General features: G+C 38.7%; 1 protein-coding gene across 2 annotated transcripts in view; it reads left to right on the forward strand.

The window, feature by feature from the left end:
• The window catches only part of LOC117300387 (ly6/PLAUR domain-containing protein 6-like), a 62,758-nt gene that overhangs the window by 7,702 nt on the left and 28,678 nt on the right, over positions 1 to 26,378 (forward strand). Inside the window, exons 1-3 of one of the 2 annotated variants that reach the window (XM_033784167.1) lie at positions 2,046 to 2,269; positions 12,184 to 12,645; positions 25,014 to 25,255. The gene's annotated coding sequence lies outside the window, so the exon portion shown is untranslated. Of the gene's footprint in view, positions 1 to 2,045; positions 2,270 to 12,183; positions 12,646 to 25,013; positions 25,256 to 26,378 lie in introns of those variants that run through there. The other variant, XM_033784166.1, reaches the window with a different exon arrangement.

Below are 26,378 nucleotides of genomic sequence, written 5' to 3' on the forward strand. Positions count from 1 at the left end.
CTGGTAGATCTGGTGCTTCATTCTTGAAAGGGCAAGGGCACCAAGGCACTTTTTTCTTTGTCAAGGGCACCTGTATAAAGAAATATACATTTTATATTGGAAAATTTCAGGGGGCACCAAGGCAATGACCAGGGGCATGGAGGCAATCGTCTCTGTTGCCTTCAATAAGCATCAGTGACTCGTTGAATCAGGCCTTCTCCTAGCCTCGCAATCAAGGCTGGAAGCTGTAAAGGAGAAAGTTTAGTAGAAGTACGTAAGAGACAAAAATGGTTCATAAGTTTAAAAAACATTGTGATAACTTGAAACAAATCGTAACTCTATAATTGAGAGACTTCAATACCAGCATTGCTCTATTGGATTGTATTGGTCTCAAACTGTTTAAATTGAGAACAATTTGTCTGGCCTTGGTGTCTCTCAACTCAACCGCATTATACCAGCTTTTTATGATGATTATTATTGTTATCAACATCGCCAGTAATTCATAAAAAAACTTTCAATTGGGACGTATCAGCATGAGGTTATGTACTGCATCAATACAGTCTGATTTTGCATCGCCTTCATTGTGTACACCCAGCAGCAGACATTTAATGACCTACAAAAGTGCATTTTTATATAAAGCCTAATAGTTCATATTCATACAGAGCAGGACATGTATTTTTACGCTCTTGGGGTGGCCCTTTGATTATGATTTTGATTTACACATGATTTCAATCAGATTGACGTAGAATGCCATGACATGTCGCAATCAGATTTTAGAAAAAAAACATGAGCAAAATACATTTTGCTTTTGTCTGGTTCCCGGTAGTTTTTGCTTGCAAATAATTTGCTGGAAAACTTGTATGCATAGCAGCATTCTCTCAACAGTGGACTGCTGGCAAAATGCTCCTTGAGTCACCTTAGGGACCTGTCAAGATTCTCCTTAAGTGGTCCAGCTGGCTTGTCCAATGTTGAAAAGCATCCCTATTTAAATATGAAATATGGACTTGTGAAAAAGCTGGTGTACATTTTACTACTGAAATGAAAAGCTACAAGGAAGGGAAGGGCCCAGTTTAATTTTGACTTAGCGGAGCACTTAAAGATTTTGCTTCCAGTCTAAGGTACCAGCTAATAATATATACGATGTCACCTGACCAATTATATTTGTGACTGGTATTTTGCTCATTTTCGCTTAGCAAACAGGCCTTGAATTTTGTTCTTGAAGGGGCATAGCAATTTTCCTCTGGCCTTGAAGGGGCACTTCTATAACTTAAGAAATTTTAAATGTGTTTGTGTTACTTTGCAAAGAAGGGCACCTCAGTAAAACCACAGGGCACCACGGCAAATGCCTGCAATGAATAGGAGACTTTCCAACGCTAGGCGGCAGCAGACATACTGGGTAAATTTCCATTGTTTACGTAGTTCTGAACATGCGCATAATTCTGAGAACAATGGATTTACCCGGTAAGTCTGCTGCCCTCTATCATCCCAGAAAGTCTCCCATTGTTTTGCATTATTTTCTGCTTCAAGCAGCTCTATGAAATTGGGTTCTGGTCGTGTTGCTATTTTATACTGTATAAAGAAATAAACATTTTATATTGGAAAATTTCAGGGGGCACCAAGGCAATGACCAGGGGCATGGAGGCAATCGTCTCTGCTATTTTATACCAAAAAAGAGTTCAGGACAAACAAACACTGCGTGGTGGTTTGGAACCTTCTCACATGTACAAAGGTACATTCAAACAACATACATTATAATTATTGTTGACTGCGTTTGCATTCATACCTCTCTACCTACCACAGTGTACAAAATGTAGAAGGTCTACGTCTTTTGTACGCAACCATAAGCTGTAACCTTCAGAGTGTAGTTTCTATGCACACTGTAATGGGTGGGTACTGAATGCTTTTGAGGTTCCACATAGACTACACGAAATACATCATGAGAGGGATTATAGCCTGAATGGTCCATGCCACTAAGATCAATAACGCAGTAAAAGAAAAAGACACTTAATCTCTCTGCGTGCTCCCAGACTGCGTTTTTGTTGTCCCGGTCGTAGAAGCTTTCGAATAACTGTCAGACACTTGTCTTACTGTGATGTCTGAGCTAATTATGATTCACAAAATGGCTGATTAAATTGACCGTACATGGATAAGTCGTTTCTTCACAACACAAAAGTGTTTGTGGTACCCTCTTGATACGAGGACTCGAGAGTCAGTACCTGAGAGGAAAATTCAAACCGTCTTGGGTGAGATTTAGAAAGGGGAAATTGTTGGTCGAGCAGTAGTCTGGACGGTAAGTTGATTCAATATTTGTTTATGGTGCCCCATCTTTGCTGTGTGAAAAGTCAAATCTTTGTTTCTTTCAAGAAGCACGTACGGCATACATGAGTTGTGTACATTGGGTTATGGTATTGTTCAACAGGTGGGCTTTGATGATGTGAAGAAGGGAATAGTTAGTTAAGTGTCAATTTGATGGAAGTGTCCAAGTAAAAAACCGTTTGAGGAGTACCTTGTTTTGATTCAGCCCGCTTAGACCACACTTAATAAATGTTGATCCAGAATACTCTTAGTTTTGAAAAATCCTGGGGAGAAACATGCTTTACTCTGTTTGAGCATGAGATATTATGTAGTGGATCAATGGTCTTTTCGATGGAGGACCTTGATGCATAGTCTTGTTGGTAAACGACGTCCACATTTATTGGCGAGCAAGGTGTATATGATAGTCACCCCGCCCTCAACTCACCATATCACCATCAACCTCAAAACTGGCGACAGATCTTGCCTAGTGTCTAGAGTAGGCTAGTCTAGAGAAGCCAATGATTTCAATCCAGGCTTTGATGTAGCAAGGAGGTAAGACCTTAATGCCACTCAGCGATAGGAGATTCAAATTTCACTCACAGATACTGAGACCTCAGATCCAACTCAGGGACACCAAGATTCCAATCCCATTTGATGAGTAGCGGTTGCTTTTATGAATACCATGTTTACACTCAATCCAGAAAGTAGGATTGAGATACGACATTTTTATCGCGACCACAGATCAAGATCTTGCGTTGTGTTACACCAGTGCTTGATCCAGCTCTGATCCCGATTTTTGAACACAACAGTCACACAAAACAAAACAAGAAAACACCCGGCCATTCTTGGCAAAACTGTAAATGACCACATTGAATTGCCATGTCTAATCCACCTTTCCGTTTACACTTGTTCCTGGAGTCCACTTAGGTTCTTCCATTGCACGGTTCTTGTCTCTTCAAAAGTTGGATTAAAAATACAAGATCTTCTTGAACCGGGTCTAATCCTGCTTTTTCTGCATTTGCACTAGTTGTTATTAATCCACATTGCCTGATGCCACTCTGAATCTCCATGGCCTTAACATCATAAAACCTAATGTTTGCTGACGTTAACTCCTCAATGCAATACAGCAAGTTTTTTTTCTGGTTGATGGTGACTGGTGCTTCACACCTACCCTGTATAATAACTTTCTTAAAGAAAAAACGCTGCCTGAAAAGTCTTACTGATTGTATTACATCTTGAAACTCTTGAAAGGCCGCCATTTTCAAATAATATAAGAACCTCTCAAGCACTCTCTTTAACTCATCATGTTTAAAAAAAATGATTCCGAGGAGGTTCTTAAGTGGTATCTGCCTCAATAAGGATTCACACCTGGGGTCTTTGAAGATCTTAAGACTCACCGCCCCGGCCCAAGTGCTTTTGTTGAGGAGTGGACAATGAATAGAGAGCGAGTGTTTGTTGTTTCTCATCTGAGGAGGATGACTCAAAGAAGATGCACTTCAAAGATGTTGATGGAGGGGGTTTTAAACTCCTTGTCGAGACTAGAGAGTCTTTTGATCCCCTTCAATGTGAATTTCTCTGAGTGGCTGTTTTGAGGGTTTGGGAGAGAGGAACATGAGGGGGGGGGGGTCTGTTGTCAACTGGTTAATTCACCTGTCACTAAGAATTGAAATGATGGGATATCATTCAATTTTTTCCCATGTAACAAAAGAACGAGATGTCAAACCAATTCAAATCAAACTTTTTAAAGCTGCCTACATTGAAATAATTGTTGCTTTACGATTTTGTGAACAGGTTTGTCTTTCTAGTTTAGTGGTTGAACGCCATAGTATTATTTCCGGCAGAAATAATTTAACCAAGGACACTTTATAATGATAATTTGTGATTTATTGAGGTTTTGAATTTCTCAATTAGGTTGTCAGGAGGTTGTTCAATAGTTTCTGAAAACTTAAGTTTCTGATTCTACAGACCAGAAAATTCAAAGGTTGTGTAAAGTACCCTACATAACTTTGTGAAATATAAATATTGAAGTATTGTATTTTTCCCCCCTTAGAAAACTTACCCCCTTAAATTTTTTCACAAGGCTTCAAGTCTGTAAGTGTACCTTTCCCAAAGTTCTTCTGGAGTGAAGTTCAATGATTCAAACCCAAGTCGTTATCAAGACTCTTGGCTTCTTTAACCACAAGGAGGTCTCTCTAAAATAACATTATCAGAATAATAAGGGTATTTATTTGACATTCTTGACCTTGTCAATGACCCCGTGTCAGGAAATCATAATTTTGTTCCGAAGTTGACTTTGCCTTGATGCTCTCTTATTAATCCCCAAGCCACACACGTCATTTTTTTTAAAAGACAGCTTGTCAGTAGACTCACAGACTGCCCTTAAAAAAATAAATCGCAGGAGACTTTAATAAAATAAATTGCAGTTTGGAAATTATTTGTTGTGTTTGTCAGTCACCAGTGTACATTACATGTAGAATAACAGGTGTTTTTTTTAAGAACTTCTTAAAAACAAAATTTCTTTTCTTTTTTATAATTGATAATTGCTTTCTACGTTAAAATGGAAAACAAACAAAAATTAAAAATGATCACCATTTATTATTACTTGCTTTATGTCTGCCTGTGAAAAGAGGCTCACAGTTTTGTTTTAAAACTTAATATCCATTGCGGAAGGAATTTACTTTGTGACAAGTTTGAAGTTTATTCAGGGTTTCAGCCGATTTCACCTTTGTTTACTTCTTTTTGTGGCTTGAAACTTAAAAATACTTCTCTAAGTTTTGTCTGGCACATGCAGTATCATGCTTCATTTTTTGAAAGCCAAGGGCACCACAGCATTTTCACCTCGGTAAAGGGCACTATGAGGAAACTGTAAATTTCTATTGGAGCGTTTCAAGGGCACCAAGGCAATGGCCAGGGGGCATGGAGGCAATCGCCTTCAGTGCCTCCATGAAGTTTCAGACTTGAAGTATTCCTTCAGTCGTATTGTTCCTTTCTGTGTTATGTCTCCCTGAATATTGGAGTGGCCTGCAGAAATCATGCTCATTCTATAAAATGTAGGACTTCGTCAGCTCGTTTTTGTCTGTCGCTCTAGGGACTACAGGTACAAGTCTGGCTTCTGTGTACGACTGTTTATCATGACCTCTGAACCTCAAACTCTGCAGTTATGCTGTAAATGAGGTGCTCATTATTCAACTTCTCAGGTTAGTGTTGGTAAAAATAGGTTAGCCTTGTCAGACTATGTTTCTGTGTTAATTGATGAACCTCAGAGTCAAAGACCAGACCAGTGTCATGAAGCTATAGTTTATTCACATCAAAACGACAAGTAAATGACACCAATACAGCATAATGTGTGTGGGGGTCGAGGGATTGATCTTGGTTCAAACACAAACATGAAGTTGGACTGAAGAATTCAGAACTTTTCAGCATTGTAAGCAGTGTTATTTATTACTTTTAATAAAACTTGAGAGTCCTTAAAGGAACACGTTGCCTTGGATCGGTCGAGTTGGTCTTTGAAAAGCGTTTGTAACCGTATGTTATTAAATGCATATGATTAGAAAGATATTTTAAAAGTTGGGTATAATGATCCACACAAGTATGACTCGAAATTGCGTGGTTTTCCTTTTACCTTGTCGACTAACACGGTCGGCCAATTATGGGAGTCAAATTTCATAAATGGCCGACCGTATTAGTTCGCAAAGTAAAAGGAAACCATGCAATTTCGAGTCATCCTTTTTGGATCATTATATTCTACTTTTAAAATATCTTTCCAACCATATGCATTTTTATATAAAAACGGCTACAAACGCTTTTCAAAGACCAACCCGACCGATCCAAGGCAACGTGTTCCTTTACAGATGCCTGGCACTATGCTTGACGATACTTGTGGAGAGAAGAGAAACAAACATTTAGGGAAACAGTAGGCGTAAGGGTGACAAAAATAACTGCTTTATTTGAAAAAATCAAACCTGCTTGAGTTGAGATGGTGCACTGGCTGATAAATGCACCCAGCACTTTGTAATTTCCCTTTAGCAGGTGCCACATTATGTACTCGGGTCTTATAATTAAAATTAAAAAAAATAAAAACCTGATTGTTAAAAACTAACAAAAATAATGCTTAGATATGCCCATAGATAAAGCGCTGTATGGTGTTTTTAACGCGTTCACTTAGGGAAGAAAGGTACATCCCATTGTATTGACCAAACATTAAGATTTATGTGTGGTGATATAGAGAGGCTGTAAACTTCTCAAATGACACATCCTGTAGCAATAGTCTGAGGGCTTCATCTCCAGACCAAGAGGCTTCTGTCAAAACAATTAAAACAATCTAAAACTAATGTCAAATTGTACTGTTATTATCCAATCACACAGAGTATGTGGAAAGCATTTCATACACAAGAATGCTAATTCTATTACAATTTTTTTTCTTCAAACCAAAAGCACTTAATGCATGTTCGGAAGACAGACGAAGGGAAACATGTCAACTCTCCTGAGTTTTTCACTCATTGCATACAGCATTTCTCTCCAGTGACTGAGCGTGACAAGGGGTCAGTAACCCCCAACCCAAAGTATAATGGCTCTAAATGGATTAACTATAGTGCGAGGTCCGTAATTAACAGACTTGTAGTTCATTGTCGATTGTCGAACCAAAAAAAGAACGATTGATGGTCCGGAAAATACCCATTGACAGATTGAATTCCCTGTCAAACAATCAAGGAGACTTTTTGTTGATTTTTTTATTGTCCAGTATGTTTTATGTACATTGTTCATACATAAGGCCTTTTTTTTTTTGACGTGTGTGTGTGCCTCATGTCCAGAGGCGCTGGTAACTTTTGTTGAATATAAATTTTAAAAGTTTGGAAGTTTTTTCTTCAATTGCTGGGGAAATTACAGGCTTTGATAAGAATGGCTCACTTAAGTGTACACCGCTGGTTTGCCCTTTTACTTTTTCATTGAGTAGCCAGTGGGACCTGTTAGCTTGTCATTTCACTAGTATGTCAGTTTTTTTCTACTCGTCCATATTTCATATTTTGAATAAAACTTCTTTTCAAATCTGAATTAGCCAGCGGGACCTTTAGGAAACAATTTTGACTGGTCTTTGGGTGTTTTAACTAGCATTTGGCCAGCGGGAATACTGAGCTGGACTACCAATGGTTTGCACATTGTTCTTAGCCACAGTTAAATAAAAATGCTTTTCAAATCTGAACTAGCCAGCTGGACCATATGGAGAGATTTTTTACTGGTCCTCTTATCTAGTATTTTAACTGGTAGTTGGCCAGCGAACCACTATTAAGGGAGAACACTGAGCTTACTTTGGTCAATGTTTGTTTGGTCTATTTCTTCAGAGAACAAGACAAATGTAAGTAACATTTCTTTTTATTTAAAAGCAGGCATGGTACATGTATGTTTCCCTCTTGTGCATACTGTAAATGATTTTGAAGTAAATTGTTCTACATTTACAGTAAATGTCGAACAATTAACAATTAATGCTGTGTAGGAAATTGTACTGTACATAGCATTTTGAACACACACATCTGTGGGAAAAACCTCTTCAAAGAACTCTTCAATGAAATCAAATTTTACTTCTGTTTACCACCGACTCTACACGAACCGTTCTACTTTGTGTCAACTTCTCTCCCCTGTGATCTTAAACTTGAGTAAGACTTTGTTACCGAAATGGCTGGTCACCTGAAAGGACAAGTCCCTCGGTCCCTTGGTCTGCAACCTGAGTTTCCCCTGGGCCATGTTCATATAATGAGAGGTCAGTGAACAGGGCGCTAAGTATAACGGCTTTGTCCACTCTCGCCCAGGTAGAAAACCATCGTCCATTCAAGAATTAAAGACCTAAGAAAAATGATTATTCAATATTGCTAAGTGACCCTCTGGACTTGGACGCTAAGAATAATCAGAGATTTCCTTGGGGGGAATTTGCGGTCAGGTTTGAAGCTCTTTTATTGCTTCATAGTGCTGCAATCTTTTGATAGTAAGTTGTCTTTGGACACCATTCAATCATTTCCTCATTTAATCTTGAGTTTTGACCCCCCCCCCCCCCCCAAAGAAAAATAATAATAATAGTTGTAATAAAAAAAAATTAAGACTGATTGGCTTTTAAATATTTTAATTGGTAGATACGTACGTGGTAACTCTTTAGGCTATGAAAAGTTAAAATTGCCTTGTGAAGATTGGATTTTGTTTTATTTTACCCCAATTTTAAATGTCCAAATTGAGATTGTTATGTTAATTTCAACTATTGTTAAATATTTTGTTGTTATTTTTAAATATTCTAACCGGTAGGTATGTTAGTGCCTACCCTGTTGGCTATGAAAAGCTAAAATTTCCCCCTGAGGATTGGTAAAAACATTTTATTTTACCCCCATTTGAAATGTCCGAATCGAGATTGTTATCTTAATTTCAACTATTGTTACATTTGTTTGTTGTTATTTTAGTGGAAATCTAAAGCCCAAATCTTGAATTGGAGGATTTAAAGCGCCACAAAAACATTCCTCTGAACTGCACGAAAATGTCCATCAATGCGATAAATATCTTGCAAGGCAGCACCTTTGTGCGATGGGTCACCTCAGGCCCAATCATCATTATGGCCAAATTGCTCCTTTTGTCCCTTTTCACACCTATCCAGGGCGGACTTTGTCTCCCCTTTGATTTCCCGAGGACACCTCATGAAGTGGACGCTAGTGAACTACTTATCGAACTGAATGAATTTCAAATAAGAAGTCTATAAAAAAAATCTTTGGTAGAGAAGTGAGTTGATGCTGTCATCTTTAAGTTGTTTAGTCCTGCTGTGACTTTTTGTTCGAATTTCTCCTGAGGTCATTTCAAGCTATGAAAGCATTTCTAAAGGGATGTCACCCAGTACCAATTACCCTGTGAATGTATAATAAACCCGTTACGATGTCGTCAACTTTTTAGCTGAAAATTGAAGTTTTGGAATAGTGTATTTGAAAGGCGTGTCCCCTTGCCAGCCAACATGCCTCTCAACAAAAGAAGAATTAATTAACTCCTCCATAAATCAATCTCGCACCTGTACCTTTAAGAAGAGACAGAGTCTGGGACTTCTGAGGGACCAGTTGGAGCTGTTAGACCACATGAGGCGAGTGGACAATCCTCCAAGGTTGCGATTTGAAGAAGTCCTGCCAGGAGGGGACAATCCTCCAAGGTCGCTGTCTGAAGGAGTCCTGCCAGGCATCTTCATTGTCCCTCTTAAACCCTCCTCCTTGAGGCGTTCTATTTTCCCCTCGTCCTGCCCCACAAAGCCCTCCCATCTACCCATTGTGCCTTAATAGGCTATCCCCACATCCAATTAGCACTCATATACACCAGGGATTGGCTTTCTGCGTTTTCAACGTCTCCATGAAAACAGCCAAACAGCTACATTCCTCCTGGCTGTTCAAATGGTCCCTAGTGAAGTGCTGGAAGAAAAGTATAATAAATTGCCTCCTTTTTTTATTAGCTGATATCTAGTGTCTGGAGCCATAATTAGTTATAATTGGGTGGAATCCCGTTCTGGAGGGGCAGGGAAAAGGTTGAGGTTGAAGTGGGTGCATTTTCTCTATAGTATTTGTTCCCTCTAGGATTGCTTTTCTACGATGGCCCAATTTCATAGAGCTGCTAAGCACGAACATTTGCTTAGCATACAAATTTCTTCCTTGATAACAACAGTATTATCAACCAAATTTCCATGTGATTTTCAGGATAAGCAAACAACAGCTAATTACTAGTAACAAACAATATGCAACAAATAGAAATTTTGTTGGTAATCCTGTTTTTATCAAGAAAGACATTTCATGCTAAGCAAGTTTTGTACTTTTTGTGAAAATGGGCCCAGGAGTGTACCTAGATAGATGTAGCTTTGGTATTGGAATGTGGATAAACACCTAGGGATTAAAACTTATAAGGGGGGCCACTGTTGCACATTCTTTGTGTGACTGTGAGCTGCTCAGATTTGTGCAGTTTTGTACCATAGAGAAAGGACTCGTGCTCTGTGGTTCTCTCTCTCTGCCTGTACAGTGTATACATAGCCAAAACGCCAACAGGGAAAGGAATTCTAGTACTAAACCTGTCAACATTTTTTTTAATAATTGTAAATTAGAGAACTTTCTTTTTCTTTTTGGGGGAACTTTAAGGTGAGTCACTGCTTTGAAGATGTTCTTGTTTGTTTCCATCTGGTAAAATGTTGGTTTGAGCTTCTGAAGCAGGGCTGTATGCTTCGTTTTTGAAAGGGCAAGGGCACCAAGGCATTTTCTCTTTGGCAAAGGGCAACCTATGAGGACATTTTAAATTTCTACTGGAGCATTTCAAGGGCACCAAGAAGGCAATGACAAGGGGCAACGGAGGCAATCGCCTCCGTTGCATCCGTGAAGTATCAGGCCTGAGCTTGTTAAACTGTGGTTTGTTTATCAGTCATTGTTCAAATGCCAACAGCTGGTTTTAATGGAGGTGAGAAAAGTAAATATTGGAAGAGGATTCAAACCTCTGAATGAAATCTTTTATTTTATTTTGTTGTTAGTGATTGAGCTTCGAGGGTGGTGGTGGTGGGGTGGGGGAGGAATTGAACAATGTGTACTCTGATTGGACCTACACCAAACCTTGGCAGGCCTGGTATTCCATCTTTGAGAGGGCATGGCCGTTTTAATTTTGCATAGGGTGCTTCCAGCAAAAGAAAACTAACAGGGCCAGCTGGCTAGTCACTGAAAAGGTTAGCTTAAACCGAGGTAGTTATGGTGTTAACATTGTTTGTTCCAAGAAGTGATGAAGGTTGGACGCATTTTGTGGTTCAGCTCACGTTTCTCCACACCTCCTCAGAAGCTTCCACTCCCAGTCTTGGATCAAGTTCTAGTCCAGTTGATCTTTCTGCACTTGCAGGGCTTTAAATTAACACTGGTTCGGAGGCCAGAACGTTTAGCATTGGACCAGTAAAATCAAGACTGGACAAGCCTAGTGGTATTGTGTTTTTCAATTGACTGTAACAGTTATTAACATTACAGGCATATAGGATTTGAGGCATTGCATGGTGAGGTATCAATGTATATTTATTTGGTTTGCGGTAACACCATGTGTGTATCTACTTGCCATGTAGAGTTTGTTCTTAGAGAACTGTCTTGCTTTATTCTACTGCCGCGGAGTAGATAATCAGAGGTTCGGGAGACTACTCAGTTCTGAAAAGAACTGTCCTGCTTTTTAACTACTACCAGGGCGGATGGTATAGAAAATAGACTGGACTACTAATTTAGCTTATAGGATTTTAATTAACTCTACTGCCGCGGGTTCAGTTCTGAATTGGTCTCAACATTTCGACTAGCTTGCTCTAGTCATCGTCAGTAGACATTACAGGCAGCAAGACAAAATAATGAGATAGTAGATCTTCTCTTGGTGTTCAACTCAATTAGAATCTGGTAAACAAATCCGTAACCATGTTGAGCAAGAAGCCCTGCAGTCTTATGGATTCCCCCCCCCCCCCCAAATTCGAGCCCTGACTTGATGTTGACCACAATCAAAATGTATAAAAGGTTTTCCATACTTGGAAACTGCCATCAGGTCAGTGAAGAGAAACACGCACAATGTACTTCATCCACATATTACTGTTGGCCATTTATAAATACATGTGAAGTTTTATAAGGTGCCCTTTTCTTTATATTTCCAGTCTACCTGTCTCCATGCAAAACACCTGTGAGTTGTTGTCTCTGGGCAATTCCATTTCTCATCAGGGATTTTCAATAATCAAATACTATTTGACTAAAATATTAAACAGTTTACCCTTCTTTGTTTAATCAATATTATGTAAAAACTTCTGAAAATAAAATGACAACCCATTCAATCTGCTACCCATCGTTTATCAATTTCTGATCCCCCCTATTGCAGAATGAATTCACCCATTTTACAATCCTCTCTTCTTTACAGCTTTACTTGTGGGACAAGTCAACACAGAGCCGCCTGACGCACAATAGGAGAGGAACAACAATAAGCCAGCCTCGGCTAAACTAGACCCACCTGACTCACTGCTGAAGTATCAACCCCTCGTCAATACTTCAGTTGACTCTGGGAGCATCTGAGCGAACATTCTGCCGAGGACAGTCCTGTCTAATGGCCCTGGAATTACTACAGATACTGGGATAATTTAACTTGCACAATAGAGCAGTTGAAACCGTGTACATCTTTGACACTAAACACGAATCTGAAGGGATGTGTATTTATAAACTGTAGTAGGATCAACGTTTGTTTTGTTGGCCGTTCGTCGTTGCGATAGTGTTGATAGTCACTGATTGGGAAACAACTGTGGATTTGGAACCTTATACGTTGGATTGTGACATTACTGTTGGATACTCTACAATTGACTGGTTTACTTGATACTGATTTTAATTGGTAAGTACTTTATACTCTGAGCAGTTCTCTGTTCACCTTATTTGCATTGCGTTTTTGGAATACTGTTCAATATGCTGCTGTATTTATGCAGAACCCTTTTTTACAATTGGAAAACGGTGAACGATTTCCCTTGTATTTAGTAGAGCAAAATGCTCAGCAAAATTTCTCAGTTGCTTGTCAAAAATCATCATTTGCTACTCAGTAATTTGCATTTATTGTGTGCAAAATTTTTCAGTCAAAATAATTTGCTATGCAAAATCAGTCCCCGGAAGACATCCAGAGAGGAGCTTAATTATTGGAGCAATTGTCATGAGCTTTTTGTGGATACCGAGTTTGTGAAGTTGTCATTATGTTATTGTTATTTTGCTCTACTCCCAGCGAGACTTCTAAATTAGAAGTTTGATTTGTTGATCTTTATTTATTATTTGTCTGCAGTTAGGTTATTCTTGACCTTGGATAATCAAATGGTTCTTCTTCCTTGCTGGTAATCTTGGAAGGATCATACTGGATGAGCAATTACTATAATTGCTTTGTCCTTCGGATGAGACATTAAGCCATAGATATCATGTACTAGGGTTAGTAGCGCGCTCGCTCGTAAAAGAACCCAAAATACTTAGAGTGGATGTTTCTGGTTCACACAGCAAGTGTCCTTGTTAACAGGTTTTCTATATAGGCTTGCATGCTACAATGATTTAAAAGTACACTCATTTCAATGAGAAATTTCCAACTGGGATAAAGAATATTAATTTGGGTCTTAATCTTTGGAGTGTACAGTGCTTCCACACATCGGTGTAAGGGTTAAACCAAGACTAATAATGGGAGACTTTCTGGGACGATAGAGGGCAGCAGACTTACCGGGTAAATCCATTGTTCTCAGAATTATGCGCATGTTCAGAACTACGTAAACAATGGAAATTTACCCGGTATGTCTGCTGCCGCCTAGCGTTGGAAAGTCTCCTATTGTGTGCTCATCATGGACAAACTGATTTTGTAAGTACCAAAATTCTGGGATTATGCAAAAGGCTTTAATTCTAAATCTCACTTTGGTACGACTGGAATTTTATTCTTTAAGAAGGGCAATGTTACTCTTGATGAGTAAAAGGAGACTTCCATAGGAACACGAGATGTGGAGTAAGAAGTATTGTTAAAAGATTCAAGTTTTGCCTAATTTCATTGAGCTGCTTTAAATTAAGCAAAAAGTTGTGTTCAACAACATATGTTTATAATGAACAAATTGGCAGGAAATTTGTTATAAATTGTAAATATTATGTTCGGTAAAGCAGCAGGCTTGACTCCACTTACACAGGCCTTGAACTACATGTACACAGAGGCAGGCTTACTCTGTTGCCCTGGTCATGGTCTTGCTGACCCTTCAAAAGTTTCTCTTATGTAGACTTTCTTATAGATTTTCCAAAGGAAGTGCGGTGCAACTTGCAAAATGAAAATGGCCTTGCACTCTCAAGGATGAAACTCCAGGCCTGCTCTTATATTTTACTGACTATATTTACTATATAAGGGCTCGTAACTTTTCCAACAAAATTCTGGAAGCACTTGTTGGGTTTTCCTGCAATACCTGTCGATGGCCTGCCCAGTGTTGTAAAATCAGTGCGATGTGTAGAATTGTTGTTCAATGGAAATCTGCTTCATCGGTTGCCATTTTTGCACTTGTCAAACTTCACCGTACAGGTACAGATGTGTACGAGTGCACTGAAAAAATCAACTCAATACAACACTGCTTCAGGGTTGAGAGATTTATGACTTTTAATATACTTTTGTCATGGATCAATGAATACATCCATTGTGGGTTTTCTCTTTTTTTGCCGCGGACGGAAACTCCAGAGAATTGAAAGAGCGGCTTCTATTAAAAGTGAAGATTAATATCAAAGTGGCGATGGGCGCTTGCTGGAGACAGCAGATAACGCCCCTGAGTTTTATTACAAATGTTGCCTTCACGGGCCATTGGCAGAACACCTCATGTGGTAACTGCCTGCCGGCAGGCAGTCTCGTACTTTTGTGACTGAAGATTAAGTTTTTAATCTATTGGGAGTGTTTGGGAAGTTATCATTTTCCCCCTTACTTTTTTTGCGGTCGGTTGTAAAAGAACTTCAAAGGAAAGTGTCAAGGATTTGACAAAATCTGATGTGTTCTTTAATTTTGATTTTGTCACAGCCAGCCATCCATGACCGTGTTTTTATGGAACGACCCAGACTCTTTGCATACGTATTTGTACAGTTAATCCCTCCATTAGCCAGTGACCTTGCTATATTGCTTGCTGGGTGATAATGGGGGGGTATTGTGGGGGATTTCAACATTGTTCATCCATGGAGGTTATTTCTACCTCCATGGTTCATCCATGATTTGCAGGGCTGAAATACAGTGTTCAAAATATACGATGACCCAACATCAGACGATTTCCCCTGTACTGTACTTGTATAGCAGAGCAAAATGCAACATAAAATGTCAGTTGCTACTTAAAGACACTGGACACTATTGGTTATTGTCAAAGACCAGTCTTCTCACTTAGTGTATCTCAACATGTATGCATAAAATAACAATCCTGAGCGCAATCGGTCGTTGAAGTGGCGAGATAATAATGAAAGAAAAAACACCTTTGTAACACGAAGTTGTGTGCATTTAGATGGTTGATTGCAAGACCTCAAATTCTAAATCTGAGGTTTTGAAATCAAATGAGTTCAGTCCTTTGAAGAGTTGAAGAGAGTTCCTGTGGGAAGAGTCCTCGATGTTTATCTAACCATGGAGGTAGATCTAACTGAATATTTCTTGATGTCAAGTTTTTCTAATCCATGAAGAGGCTGTGTTTAAATCATAGAGAATTCTCTTTGGTAACTATGTAATTCATAATTCAGCTCCCTCCGCCATATGGAGATTATTGTTTAAACTGGCAAGGACCTCCATCTTCTCACCAATAGGCGTCTTGCCTTGTAGGCGATTCCCGTCTCTGTCTGTTTTGGTATGTTGCTTGAGTCAACCCACCTACGAAATCCCCCGTTATGCTGAAGAGCCTTCCCCATCTGCATGTAGCCCCGTCTATGGGGTTGCCCCCATTTCCAATGATTGGACCGGACAGACCTAACTAAAGGAATACCACCGGCTGTCGGCTGTGCCCAATTTCATAAAGCTGTTTAGCAGGAAAAAAAATATGTTTAGTAAATTCCTTTGCTAAGAATGAAATGAGTGGGGTAACAGTCACAGCAACTGTAATCGTCCGGTATTTTGGCTGGTTACATATTTTTGCTGACCAAGAATTTTCTGTGCTTAGAATTTTGTGTGTGTTCACAGATAATTCATCTAAACAAATGTGAGTCTAGTGTTTGTGTTGAAACTTGCTCCTTTAACAAAATTAACATATTATTGTTGACTGTTACAACAACTTTCATCAAGCATATCAAACTTTCTTCTTTTGTTTGTTCTTTTTTTTTTTTTTTTTGGGGGGGGGAGGGCGGGTGTACCTATGTTCAATTAGGCAAACAGGTGTTTTAGGTTGCTTCCCATGGTCACATAAAGACCCCAGACTGAGAGGTTGATCTCATGTTAAGCAAACAAAGATTAAATTGAGTTACTGTACTGGTAGGGGGTTTACAAGAAGCAAGCATTCTGTGCTGTTTGGGGACAGAAAGATTGGCTCCTGAATCGGAACATGGAGCGACAAAACTATGTTTGAGCATGGTTTGAGAGCATCGTTGTAAATATTGTCAAGCAAGTCTTGATCTGAGATCTGTAAAAAAGTTACACATTCTCACTCTCAGGTTTGTAATATCTTTAAAAAAAGAGGTGGGCACGCATAGCTCAATATATACGGTATAGCAGAGAGATGTAGATTACATTTCTTATTTGTATTGCAAATTTACTAGTGGTGCCTAAATCTTTCAATTCTTAGGCTGCAGGGCTGGAATTTCATTTATTTTATTATTTTGGAAGAAAGCCTTATTTCATGAGAAAAAATCACTTTATAATATTAAGGGCCTAATGTTCATGAGAAAGTTTTAAGGAGTACTGCCGCTTTTGTGAATTTCCCAGCTTAAACCTCCCTCAAAATGATGGGGAAAATGATAATATCTACCGGTGTTCCACTTTCCTTCGACCCTGATTTAAATTCTTTACAATAAGGCAAGTCTCTCTCTAAGTAAACAGTCAGCATTTTAAAGGCGCTGAACACGTTTGGTTATTGTCAAAATAGTTTGGACTCAATTGATCATTGAAGTTGCAAGAAAATGATGAAAGAAAAAAAAACCTTGTTGTACAAAATAATGTGCTTTCAGTTAAGAATAAAAGGCTTCTGGCCAGAAGTCTTTTATTATTTTAGTGAGAAATAACCTCTTACTCAAAAACTACGTTACTTCAGAGGGAGTTGTTTCTTACAATGTTTTATACTTTATCAACAGCTCTCCATTACTCGTTACCAAGTAAGGTTTTATGCTAATAAATATTTTTAGTAATTACCAAACGCTTACAGTGCCTTCAAACTGGGATATTCATAGGATTAGGATATTGAGCGTGCCGTTCTCACTTTCAATATTGATAGCGATTTTACCCTGAAGGTTTGAGCCTGTGCTTGTCAAGGTTACCCAGAGTCTGAAGGGTGCACCCCTAGTTTACCCAAAGGCAAGGTGGTTATGAAGTAATTAATTGATCCGACAAGATTATACACACACTCTGTAGGTGTTCAGGGCCCTCGTTTTCTCCCATGCTTAGAAAGGTTTTTTTTGCTGGAAGAATGCGTTGTGGTTTTTATTGATGTGGAATGTGGTGGATGTAAACTTTTTATTTGGTGTTGTTTCAGAGAAACACAGTTATTTCAAATGTTGGACGAGGAACTGTCGCCGTATTTTACAGCAACGAAGATAGATTAAAGCGAACGCGGTTTTAGAGGTGTGGTTGATTGCCTCTATTGATGTGAATACTGAATCCCCGAGGGCAACCATTCATTAAGAATGGCATAAAAGATGTGTTATTTTAGAGTTTGACAGCGTTTATTTCTACGTATTTTACTTTTGACTTTCAGGCTTTTGATTCTTTTTTGGTGGATTGCATTCCTGTGTCTGTTATGCTTTGTGGTATTTTGTTCCAATCTGGACTTTATTGGAAACTTTTCATTTACTTTCATCACTTCTTTTATTTAATTGTCTGGCGGTGTTAACTTGAGGATAATTTGGTGTGAGATTTTGACAAAAGTGGAGCTCCTTTGCAGATGTAGGTCATCAATTCATACCCAAAAGTGTGTGCAGAGCAATGTGCAAGTTTTTACATGCTAAAATAATGTTTGTCTCATGATCACTGAGACGAAAATTATTTTCATGACATTGTTTTACTCATTTCTCAAAAACTACAGCACCTCAGCACGTAATATTTTCAGGGAAATTTTCTACCATCATTATCTTCAAACTGTGTAAGTTTTTAATGTGAATCTGTGGACATTGTGTTTTTTTGGTCTACAAAAAGTACCCAGATCCTTTAATAAGGTCAGTCCCAGCGATCTTGCTATAACAAGAGTTTACTGTACCACTGTTACATACCAGTTATAAGGTTCCCTGCTTTTAATTTTAGTAAGTGAAACTGTCAGCCTACATTTTAAATGAATACAAGAACAGTGCAAATGTTTCAATAGATAAGTTTTTGTTTTAATCATTCTGTCCGGGCAAATATATATTATGCAGTTTTTTATTTACTGTTTAATTTTGCTATTAAGTATGGCAATAGTCTGTTAACATTTAGACCACATCACTCCACAACTCGATGAATCTGTAAATTCCAAGATTGGATCTTGTTTCAAAGCGCTGATAGTTATCCACTGGGCATTCTACCTGGCCTAATTCTACTCCCCCCCCCCCCCCCCCTCCTCTGATGACATACCAATCCACACACTAGGCTTGCGTGATTAGGTTCCTTGACACAGCATCCTCTCCCTGTGGTGTGAGTTTCTTGCTAACTGTACACCCGGAGCCTGGGTGTCATTGGATGATGTTTGCACAAGGCAGTTAATTAAGTTACTAGGTTGTAATTGTTTGGGATAAATTTCAGTGAACGAAAATGTTTGCGAAATTAACAAATTTGTCAACTATTTCAGCAAGACCATTTTGTTTTACAACCAAAAAATAGACACAGCAGTTTGGGTAATTGAGTTACACATAAGTTTGTTCGGTGTAAAGTGAACAATAAGGGAGTATGCGAAATTAACAAATTTGTCAACTACTTTAGCAAGACTATTTTGTTGAACACCTAACAACCTCACTGAATTTCTGACGTCCATGGCCAAGTTCTTTTAATACATTTTTGTTAATACTGTCTCTTGCGGGATGTTAAGTTTCATGCCACTGCATTCACTGTACCTCTCTCCGCTCCTCAACATCTCAAAAAAGGAGAAGAAATTTACAGTGACTCAAGAAACTGGGGTCCCACTCTGGAATTGCTTACAAAGGTTGTTAGTTCTGGTATGTAGGTTAACCCATCTCATATTACCCTTGCTCTACCTCCTTGCTCTGTGATATACACCTTGTATTGTTTCCACTCTGATTATTTACACTGTCAAAGGAGGCTGAAACCAGACCAGGATAGAACCAGTTATTGCTCCATGAGAGAACCAAGCTGGCTTCAGGTATATAAATCAACATAGTTCTATTTACACAATAAAATCCACAAGAATAGTTCAAATAAAGAGTATACACTTCCTTGAATGCTGTGTGGTCTTCCCCCACCCCAATCCCGTGACCCCTTAACCTCTTGATGTTCTGAACCCCCTGTACCCCTAGTCAGCAGAATAACCCTGTAGCATCTCTGTCTGGCATCCTTCATCTTCCATTTTATGCTTGCCCATTAGACACGTTTTGTAGTTTTTCTTCTCTGGTAAGAGTGCATCTTGAGTCTGACTATGAATCAGTCAATACTGTGTACATTTATACTGTTATAAAGTCACACCATGTACACAAGTCTGGGAGTTTACCAAACAACGTGCTGGCATTCCCACAAAACTGTGGTGCCGGCAGTTCAACAGAACTGTTCGCTGATACAAGTGCTTTAATTGAACTTTAGTGGAAGTACATGTAAATGTTTACGATCGGGATAGGTTTGGGTGAATCTGGGAGGAATTCAACTTCTGGAAGAGCTTTTTTGTTGTGTCATCTGAATTAAGCTTAATCTGAATGTTGACATTATTAGTTTGAAAAAGTCACATGCGTACACAAGTCTGTGCGTTTACCAAAAATCGTACTAGCAGTCCCACAAAACTGTCGGCTGATACCAGTCATTTGAACTTTAGTGGAAGTCCAAGTAAATTTTACAATCAGGATAGGTTTTTGTGAATCTGGAAGAGCATTTTTGTTGTGTCATCTGAATTGTTGACAATTATCAGTTTAAAAAAAGTCACATTTGTACACAAATCTGTGAGTTTACCAAACATCTTGCTGGCAGTCCCACAAAACTTTTGGCTGATACCAGTCAAGTGCTGTATTGAATTTTAGTTGAAGTCAAAGTAAATGTTGACGATCAGGATAGGTTTGGGTGAATCTGAGAGGAGATTCAACTTCTGCAATGAGTATTTTTTGTTGTGTCATCCGAATGAACATTGTTATCAATTTAAAACTATTGAGACAATATTTGCTGATATGAATTTAATCAGTCAGATTTCTATTTTTATCGAGTACATCAATTGTCAAAGAGAGTGTGCAGACTGCGTGGTTGGGATTAGTTGTGCTAAGCTGTTTCCTCATGCTTAGATCAAATCCTGAGTGACTCGTTAGCGGACAATGATACATCTTGGTTTATTTTTTCAGGTGTTCCCACTACTTCCCCCACACCCAACATTGGACCAATTTGATAGATCTGATAAACTGTAGCTAAGCACAACAAATTATGCTCTGAAACAGAATAAGGTAACCAGGCAAAATACCATTCCACATGTACCAAGGTACGACTGCTGTCCTGCTTATTTTTGCTTAGCAGAAAATTTTAATAGCCAAGAATTGCTGTTTGAGCAGCTCCGTGAAATTGAGCTCTAGACAGATTATTTTTATGATTTTTCTACACTTGATCTGAATCTTAAATGCTAGTGTGTTCAATGGGAGAACCCTGATAGCCAAAAGAGTTTTTTGCCCAAAGTGTAGTCCTTTTCAACTTTCCCATGACGTTCACAACCATGGTACAAGACCAGCCGTCGATTTCACAAAACTCTTCCTAACTTATGACTACTCTTAGGACTTAGGACGAGTCCCAACCCTGCACTGTAGCATGCGGACCTTAAAATTAATCCTAAGTTAAGACGAGTTACTCGTCCTAACTCGAGATAAGACAAGTCCTAACTCTTTGTGAAATCGCCGGCAGGGCATAAATCAGACATCATCATGGAGGAAAAAGTCAAGGTCCAATCACACACAAACTAAAGTTGTCAACTCTGGTTTGAGATGAGAGAAAAAAATCAAGGTTTTATCGAGCTTTGCTGAATGCACAACTCCAAGGTTACTTCTGGTCCTTTCTTTATGCTTCAACCATAGAGCTATAACTGAGTATCACTATCCTTTCTCATTTTCAGTAGAATTTGTTTCCTACCGTCTTGCCTTGAATTTTCCTCAAACCAAAATAAATCCCCAGAACAGATCCTAGATCATTTTCAGAATGTACAATTTCAAGTTTGCTTCGACTGAGCATCAAATTCTAACTCGCTGTAGAATTTGTTTCCTACCGTCGTCGTGCCTTCTCTGTTGATTTTCCTCAAACCAAAATAAATCCCCCTAGAAGATCCTAGTCTCACTCAACCCATAGAGAAAGGTCCTGTATAACTAGGAGCCCAAGCGGAGCAGGGGTCTTGTTCTTATCCACCACACGTGCGTGCAATTACAGTCGGTAATCTTACCCACCAATCCCGTGGAAGTCAGAGTCTGAGTAGCCATTTTGATCTCAGCGAGTAGTCTCGCTCTCCTGCCGTTTTGGATTAAACTTCACAGCTGCCGACTCACCTTCATACTGTTGCAACACTCCCGTCTGACTGGCGTCATGGTCTTGTGATCTTTTGCTGCTGTTTGTTTCGTGTTGTAGACTAGTCTCTGCAAAACTTTTCCAGTTTATTTTTGACGTTTGCATGCGGGTATCCTAATGATTCAAATTATATTTCCAATTTGGGAATAATAAGGCCATACTTTTTCTCTCGGAGAGGCTGCCGGAAATCAGCATGTATTTCAACAATCATTTCCTGTTTTATTTGAGAAGAATCGTTTAACATTTTATTTCTCATTTTGAAAAACAAGCTGTAGGAGATGGGGTCCGCGCATTTGGGTTATTTTGAACCCCGATCCTAGACGGAGCTGTAAGGAATTGCCTTGAATTTGTCCAAGTTATCGAGCATTTTCAGAAAACCTTTGGTCCCTGATAAGATTTGTATTCTACTGGTAGGGCTCGAAATAACTCACGGCACCCACAGCAATTGCCATGGTGCACTGTGTTTTACACAGTTTTAAATTATCCTCATAGAACTAGAGGTACCCCCTACCAGAGGGAAGTTGTTGAGCCCATTCAAGAGGAAAGTTCAAGGCCTAAAGTTCAAGTTCAAGGTCATACTGGAAATTTGACATTATTTTTGAAAATTCCCATAATGTCAAGAGTTATAAAAAAAAATAACAGCTGAACCAGTTTTGAGATATGCCCCCTTTCTTAAACATCAAAAGTTTAGAACATTGGACAGTGCCATCTGCATAAGTTATAAGATTTTAAATGTAGGCCATGTATTGATCCATTGGGCTGTGTACAAATTGTGCCTGCAGGAAGCTGTCCAGGCTCTATGGCTCTGCTGTAAACATGTTATGTCACATATTGCATGGTCTATACACTTTTTGGTTCACTGGTTTGTTTATTATTGCATGATTGCATAATTTTTTATTTTTGCATGATTGCTTGATTACTAGAAAGTAATTACAGCTGGTAATTAACCAAACATCTTATTAGTCTGAAGTTAAATCAGCCATCCCTCACCAGCTGATAGCAATTTTACTTTCTTCAGCTGGGGCTTCTCGCTTAAGTCCGATTCTGCACTTTGTTTTTACATACCTCCATATCTGTATTGACACGTTTGTTAATTACTCAAAATATAATTAACATTTAAAAACTTACATGTACTTGGTAATGAGCAATGGAGAGCTTATATCGTTGCGGTACCCGCTTCCAAAACATATGATTCGAACTGCCTCTAGCTACCGGGCAATCTCGGTAGTCTAGTTGGTAAGACACTGAGCTCTAGAATTGCAAGGGTCGTGGGTTCGAATCCCACCCGAGTAATATGCCTGTGATATGTTTTCACAGGACTCGGGAAAGTACTTAGTAAATAGTGCTAACACACATCGGTGTGTGGGTAAAAGAAAAGAAGAAAACAATATTAAATGGAGAGCTGTTGGTTGTATTGAACCATTAAACATTGTGAGAAACTGAAGTTAGGGCCTACATAGTTTTTGAGAAAGAGGTAGTTTCTCACTAAACTATTTGAATCTGAGAATGACTACAGGCCTGAAGCCTTCCTCAGGCATCTGGAAGCACACAACTTTAAAGTAAATGTAGTTTTTGAGGAAGAGGTAATTTCTCACTAAACTATTTTAAAATGAGAAAGACTTCAAGCCTGAAGCCTTTCTCATGCATCTGAAAGCACATAAATTTGTGCAACAATGGTGTTTTTGTTGTCATTATTTTCTTGCAACTTCAATGACAAATTGAGCCAAAGTTTTCACAGATTTGTTATTTTGTGCATGTTGGGATACACCAAGTGAGAATACTGACAAACGTGTTGGGTAATATATTAGAGCATAAAGCTCTATCTAAAGAGCTTTGGGAGAGGTTCCACTGTCCAATTAAATAAATCCATCTATTTAATATTTTTATAATAAATTGGTTACGGTTGATTTCACCTACAGTGCATGTACTCCTCCCGGACAGCATCACCTGCATTTGAACTATTGCTAATTGTTGTCTTAATCCACATGGCATTCTTTGGATGTTTTGAGTCACAGTTTTTTTGAAACCCTTTCATCCAATTTTAACCTTCTGCACATGGAATTATGAAATACATACATTGAGCCTTTTGGTTTGATCATAATTTGCATTCATTCAAAGCCAGAAACAAACACCCCTTTCGATACTAATGGACCCTTCCAATTTACTGCCCCCATAACTTATGTATACAGCACAACAATATCATTTTTCATATTACTAGGTATAGACAAACAGACATTTTATGACTGTAATCCCGCAAGACCCAAGGTTGAAACCAGGACCCCATGCTTCTCGTCAAACCCTCAAATATCCACAAGGCCATAGAGTGAAGGATTGCTCTACAATTTTACAGTCTTGGATCATAAATTTGTAGCCATGATATTTTCAGTTTCGAAACAAATCTTTTTAGATCATCTAGTTGTGGTTTGTGGACTGAGTTTTTCGTGTTTGTTCAAAGAGTAAGTGCAAAGTCCAGCGACAAATCTGTTTACAGGTCGTCGGGTCACATTTCTAAAATACTTTTTGTTTATGATTGTACTTTGTAATGTGTATTTTCTTTTAGGCATGAGCTGATAACAGTATCGTGAGAGTAATTAAAATGAAAAGTTAGTTGTTTTTTGTATTCATGATTCGTGATGGGATTTTATGTGGATTATTATGCTTACAATTACGCTTAAGGTACTTTTGTAGGGCTGATGTTTTGTAATTTTATGTAAGGACAAGATTTTGACAGACAGTTGCAACCTCCATAAAAAGCAAGATATTACATTTTCCTCCATTGCGCTGTATACGGGTGTGCCTGCAGGAAGTAAATGCTCTGTGGCTCTTTTGTAAACATGTCATTGTGATGTCACATTGGTCAGACTGTTGGTCCCTAAGTCATTTCTTGTAGACTTGGTGAACATTCAGTAAAATGTCATCAACAATCTCGCAGGTGTGTATGCTTTGTTTTTGAAAGGACAAGGGCACCAAGGCATTTTCTCCTTGATAAAGGGTACCTGGTGAGGAAATTGTAAATTTCTATGTGATCATTTCAAGGGCACCAAGGCAATGACCAGGGGACACGGAGGCAAAGTATCAGGTCTGCTTAAAGTTCTCTAGAACTTTTTCAATGTAAATTTGTGATGAGTTTTATTTAAACTCATGAGATTTGATGAGTTTTGGGCTTATTTCTTGCCAGGTCCTAGTCAAACAGTTTTAAAGAAAATGTACTGTAAAGCTATTTAAGATGAAACCATCCTCCTGGCAACTGCGACTCCCAATGTGTTTAAATTTCCGACCTTGCACATAAATTCACCCAGCTAAATCGCTCATAATCATCTCTAATTACTTCATAATTCACTCAGACTTTACCCACTATCGCACTCTCATTCTGAACTTTACAGATTTATAACGACACTCTGTGAAGCTGTTCACAACTTCCAACTGAGTTATTGCTTGTTTCTCTGGGCCGAGGACGTTGCCCTGTTCAGAACCCCCCTACAAACCTCTCGCTCTTCCAGCAAATGTTAGCGAGGACGTTGCCCCGACTTTAAGGCAGATTTTTCTGGATACACTACATCATCTGTCATTGAGGTTCTCCACGCACACATTCCATTTTAACTGGACTGCAACGAAAATTTCAGAGGTAAGCTTACAAAGAATTCTTGTTTTTTTTTTGTGTTTTTTTTTTCAAAAAGTTTAAAATGTTGTCTGGGTCCGGTCATGAAAGTTTTTTGACTTGGAAAATCAGTCGCAGAAATATCAGAGGTGAGCATGCAGCTGCTTAGGTTTTCCCCAAAGGTTTTCCCCAAAGGTTTTTCAGAAGGTGTCCTGCTTGGGCTGTAAAATATTGTTGTCATGATACACAAAAATGGTTAACGCTTTCATCACTTGTTTATTTTGAAGTGTTGCAAGTTGTAACATTTTTGCAAAGAGTTGTCTATTTTTAATGGATAAAACACGTTTAAGATGTTGTATTTTGCATACAAACAAGTAAAAGGCCTGAAGTTTCGAGAGTCTTTCTCGAAGGATAACATTTTTATTTTGTTAAAACAAATTTAATGTTGATGTCAATATACTACCAAGGACAGCATTATAATAATAATATTAGGTTGCACAAGTTTATGGCACTTAACAAAATAAATGCACAACATTTTTCATTTCATTTTAGAAGACAAAAACAATCCTTTCAATTCTCCACTTTTCCCCCCATCTATTTTGGAGAGTAACGATTTTGTGACCTCCTAAAAATGTCCAATTCGACATAATTAGAACTTTACACATGTACAACTACAATGGTACAGAGTTCACTGTTGTGTTTGTGTAAACGTCAAACGACCCAACCTTGCAAACAAGTTTTTAAAAACAAACACTCCTAAAGTCAAATTTTAACTGATAATCGTGGAATGACAGCTGTGTTGGGATGTGTCAGCGGCCATTATCGCTATGAGATTGTCGTTGTGATAATGCATTGGATTGTAACATATGATGTTCAGGGCTTGATTTTGGGGTAAAATTCCTAAAGACCACAATAACTCCGGAACTAAGCATGCTAGAGAGACGCAGTTTGTACCTGACTCTTCCTGGTATATCCCTGCATCCGAATATCAAAGTTTTATGACGGCTTCGGCACTTCTTCCTACCGGAAATGATCAGTAAGTGGTGATGCTACGAACGCTCCTCAACAGCCTCCCAAATGGCACAGGGCTTGTGTTGTAGGCTCAAACTGTTTACTGGACAGGAATTTATTTCATAAGACCAGCAGCCGA

This window comes from Asterias rubens, chromosome 15 (assembly GCF_902459465.1).
Source record: "Asterias rubens chromosome 15, eAstRub1.3, whole genome shotgun sequence".
NCBI classification, from domain to species: Eukaryota; Metazoa; Echinodermata; class Asteroidea; order Forcipulatida; family Asteriidae; genus Asterias; species Asterias rubens.